This window comes from Ipomoea nil, unplaced genomic scaffold (genome assembly GCF_001879475.1).
Source record: "Ipomoea nil cultivar Tokyo-kokei standard unplaced genomic scaffold, Asagao_1.1 scaffold2848, whole genome shotgun sequence".
Lineage (NCBI taxonomy): Eukaryota > Viridiplantae > Streptophyta > Magnoliopsida > Solanales > Convolvulaceae > Ipomoea > Ipomoea nil.
Genome location: NW_017619276.1, coordinates 1,044,640 through 1,049,958, shown reverse-complemented (window position 1 = coordinate 1,049,958; position 5,319 = coordinate 1,044,640). Strand labels below are relative to the sequence as shown.

General features: G+C 29.5%; 1 long non-coding RNA gene across 1 annotated transcript; it reads right to left on the bottom strand.

Annotated features, from left to right (window-relative positions):
- LOC109160569 lies at positions 1 to 611 on the bottom strand. The gene is made up of 2 exons (XR_002050773.1): positions 580 to 611; positions 1 to 233 (listed from the first exon to the last, which is right to left on the bottom strand). It is a non-coding gene; the product is annotated as an uncharacterized LOC109160569 (long non-coding RNA).
- Between the last annotated feature and the right edge of the window lie 4,708 nt (positions 612 to 5,319).

Genomic DNA, 5,319 nt, shown 5'->3' with positions numbered 1-5,319 from the left:
TTTGTTGAAAAAAGTCTTTTTTTATTCAATGTGTCTATTGCCTTACAAAGTAAAGTGAACAAACTTACAAACTATGCAAGTATATGCATACAAACTAATCTAAAGACAGGCAAATAAAGATAAAGTCTTAACCTATTTGCTTATATGACCATATTGCTTTTAGTGGTCTTTGATTGATGGGTTATTTTCTGCTTGCTGCTCTTCAATTACTCCAGAGCTTAGATTATTTCATTCTAAAAAGAATAACAGAAAAAAAATAGGTTAGAATTTGTGTTCAGAATATTTAATAACAAGACCAAGAGGAAAAGGATACATTGGCATAACAGAGAATTGAAGATTAGTAGAATCAAATAATCAATGTATGTGTTCAATGTTCTTACAACTTATCTAAACAAATTGACAACAATGAAAGTAAAAACAGATGAACTTGGTCTATACTTGAGGACCATTTGTTGAAAAAAGTCTTTTTAAATCAAAGTGTCTATTGCCTTACAAAGTAAAGTGAACAAACTTACAAATAATGCAAGTATAACAATACAAAGTCATCTAAAGTAAGGCAAATCAAGATAGAGTCTTAACCTATTTGCTGATATGACCATAGTGCTTATTTTCTGCTTGCTGCTCTTCAATTACTCCAGATCTTGGATAATTTCATTCTAAAAAGAATAAAAAAAAACAAATAAAAAGGTTAGAATTTGTGTTCAGAATAAATAATAACAACACCAGTATAGAAGAAATTTGCTAGCACATTTAGAAAGAAATTAGATAACAGCACCTAAATTCAAGATTTGTAAAGTAATTAACATTACTGTGTTAACTAAAAACTGAGAATCTCCTTTAATTAGAAAAATAATTTGATACACTAGCATAACAGAGAATTGAATAGTTTTAGAACCAAAGAATCAATGTGTGTGTTCCATGTTCTTACAAATTATCTAAAGAAATTGAAGACAATGGAATTAATGGCCTGTTAACTAAAAGTTAATCATTCGTAGGGAAAGAAACACATTCCCTAAACATTAAATATAATTGATGGACAGCTATCATTACTATTAAGAGAAAACTCTTCAGTTCCAATCCTATTTTCAAAATCAAGGCAAAAGTTAAATAAACAACAATGAACCCATCTAAAGAAAGATGCCCCATCTAACTACCAACACAGTTCTCCAGTTTCAGACCTCAGTCAAATAGACAATTCACATCTACATTTTCAAGTACACACAATAGACAGTACAATGAGGAAAATCACTAAGTCAACAATTATAGGCATCAAAAGGAAACCAAGTGAGGAAAATAAAGGTAAGTTCGAAACTTATCTTTTTCATACTTGAAATGAAGCTGCATTGTAGCATCCCTCTTGCTGTGCGATTCTGTTTATGCTCTCCATCTCCTCAAATAATTTCAGTATGTCCATAAAAAACAACATGATAAAGTCGATTAGAGGTTAGGGTTTGTGTGAATAATAATATAGCTATAGCATTTTGAACATGATATTTACACAGTTAACAGTAATTTCAATTCGGTGTTTTTAGAGCAACACTACAAAGAATACAATTTAGAACCCTAATTGCTATGAATCATACAAATCTGAAATTAAGAGATTTTATCTATGATTGTCGATATGCATGCTTAGATCCAGAAAATTAGATCAAGTTTAGAACAAACAACAGTGATAAATAGGAAACCCTAAACAAATTGACTGCAAATTTAACGCATACTAACCTTAGTAGTTGAAAATTAGCTTCACTGCATCGCGATTTCCACCATTTACTGTTGTTGAACACTACGATCTTTCACAGAAATGAAAGATCGCGATTATGTACTGAGAATCGGGGCGATGCTCATCTAGACACGACTACAATTTCTGCGGAAACAATGTTCAATAAGAACAGTTGAATCCGAGATAACGATTAAGGACTAATCTAGATTTAGGCTTGACAGAGAGAGATCGGAAGATCTTTTTGAGAGGGTGAAGAACAGATCTGTTCCGACATGCGAAGGAGAAGGGTATTCACCCTTCTTCCTCTTCTCAGAAGATTCTGACCGAACAAACATATAATATTATATTTATATATATATATATATATATATATATATATATATATATATATATATATATAATATATATAATTTTTGCGCAAATTATATTATATATATATATATATATATATATATATATATAGTCTTCATATTATTTAATTTTGAATTGTTATGTGTAATTAATTAGATATATTATTTTTTATTGTAATGGTATTTATTGTGCACACAATTTTGTGGACCATGTTATACCTAATAATTTGTTCACTAAACTGTAATCTTTGTTTATAGCAATTACAATTTCAGGTTATAGGCTAGCATAATTAGATTATCCGTTAGGTGTGTTTAGTGTCACAAAAACTACTTTCTGTAAGATTTTCCCTTATAATATATATTGATATTATATATTAGGGCCTTAATTAAGTGGTGCAAGTTGACTAGGCTTATTAAGTGGTGTGGTTGGACTTAATAACTAGTAGTTGTTAGTCAACCAAACTCTGTGCCTAATATAATCCTGTATTGATGGGATACAGGATGGTTGTTGTTAGCACATTCAGTTACGGTACTCAGACCGCTCAGTAGATTCCAATACACCATCTAGGGTTCTGAGTGAGGCAAAACATGGCTGACGGTCTACCGTTAAGAGGCAACACAACAGGAACATCAACTATGGCTGGAGATCAACACGGCTACGCTTCCGCTATCATACGAGGTTAGGTTTCTCGTATACTATGGTACATATAGTTAGACTATTGTATATCTAACACTTTCTTCATAAATGTTAGGCAAATCTTGAACAATTAGAAATTAATGTTGTACTATTCACTACTATTTTATATTATTTGAATTAATTTTTATTTTATAGAAATTAATGTTGTAATGTTAACTATGTTATGTTTTATATCACAGAAAATGAATTGGGCAACTCATCATCAAGGAATAATTCTGCTCAAGGAAAACAGCAACCTCCGGCAATAAATCCTTCCTGCATTCCTTTTGGAGGGTGTTTGTCTCAAAACATCACACCATTGAGTAACATTACTAACGGTAAATCCCCTAAGTTGAATTGATATACCTTCATTGTGATTTTAAAATCCCTTATATTTTTAATTATGGAAAAAATGTCTGTAAAATTAAATTGTATAATTATAATGTAAGTAATGGACCATACCACTTTGCATGGAATACTTTATTATTACAATAATACTTTGATTGGTATTAATGATATATACTTTCTAATTAATGGTATTTATTGTTCACAAAATTTTGTGGACCATGGTCTACCTAATAATTGGTCCACTTATTAGGTAACCCTTATTTATAGCAATTACAATTTCAAATTATAGGCTAACATAATTAATAGCGTTAGGTGTGATTAATTTATAAAATTTAAACTACTGTAATTACTGTTGTTATATAGTCTTCTAATTTTTTATTTTACATCACAGCAAATTATTTTCGCAACTCATCATTAAGGACTAATGCTGGCCAAGGTCAAGAGCAACATACGCCAACTAATCCTTCCAAAATTCCTTTGGGAGGTGGTTTGTCTCAAGATATCACACCATTTAGTAACATCAGTAACGGTAAATCCCCTAGGATTAATTGATATACATTCATTGTGAATTTAAATATCCTTATAGTTTTAATTGTTAAACGATGTTTGTTAAATTAAATGTTATAATTATAATGTAATTTATGTTTAGTATCAATTTCTAATTTTACTTTACAATAGTTAAATTTCTTTTGTTATGTGTAATTAATTGATGAGATTGTACTTAATGATATATACTTTTTCATTCTAATTCTATTTAGGGTGCACAAATTTCTGTGGACCATGGTCAACGTAATTCTATTCGATTACATATTAATGTTGTGCAATTGAGAAAATATTTACGTTATGTGTAATGAATTGTTTCGAGTTATAATTATTGGAATTATTTCTTAATTTAATGTTATATTTTATATCACAGCAAATTATTTCGGCAACTCATCTCTTACGAATAATGCTGCTCAAGCTAAAGACCAACGTACGACAACTAATCCTTCCAGATTTTCCCTTGGAGGATGTTTGTCTGAAAATATCACACCATTGAGTAACATCACTAACGGTAAATCCCCTAAGATGAATTGATATACATTCATTGTGAATTTAATTATAATGTAACTCATGGTCCATAGAACTCTGTGTGGAATTGTAATTTCACTAATTTGTCTTCATATGATTTACTTTTTAATATCAATTTCTAATTTTTCGTTACAATAGTTAAATTTCTTTTGTTATGTGTAATTAATTTGTTAGATGGTACTTATTGAAATATACTTTTTCATTATAATTCTATTTAGGGTGTACAGATTTTTGTGGACCATGGTTTACCTAAGAATTTTTTCACTAAAATATAATACTTATGCAGTGAAATTACTATTTCATATTCTAGGCTAGCATAAGTGATAATGTTAGTTGTACAAATTTTATAATAGGAATAAGGTTCAAATTGGCCACTGAACGTAACCTGAAAATGCAATTAGGCCACTGAACGAAAAAAAAAAAAGTGCAATTAGGCCACTGAACACTCCAAAAATGTGCAATTTCACCTGATAGCAGGTTACCCTCAATTTTAGCAGGTTATCTGCTTACGTGGCAGCTGAGTTGGCATTTTTAATAAATTTTAAATTATTTTTAATAAATTTTAATAATAAATTTTTATTTAAAAAATTTTTAAAAAAATAAAAACGACCTTATTTTATTTTTTATTTAATTTTTTTCAATATTTTATAAAATTTATTATTAAAATTAATTATTAAAAATTATTTAAAAATTATTAAAAATGTCAACTCAACTGCCACGTAAGCAGATAACCTGCTAAAATTGATGGTAACCTGCTATTCGGTGAAATTGCATACGTTTGGAGAGTTCAGTGGCCTAATTGCACGTTTTTTGAGTGTTCAGTGGCCTAATTGCAATTTTTGTTCGTTCAGTGGCCTAATTGCATTTTCAGGTTACGTTCAGTGGCCAATTTGAACCTTATTCCTTTATAATATTAAGACTTCTATAATTTATTTTGTTATTATGTGCTACCAACTATTTTTTTAATAGTCCCCTAAAATGTAGGGTTTAAATTAATTGTGACTTTAAATATTGTTATACTTTAAATTTGTCTAATATTACGTATGTGTACAGTACGTTCGTCCAATACACAAATAGGTGCAAGCAATTGCCAGCCATTTGTTTTTGGAGATAAATAAAATCCTGCATCGACGATAACACAAGATGAATTTGCA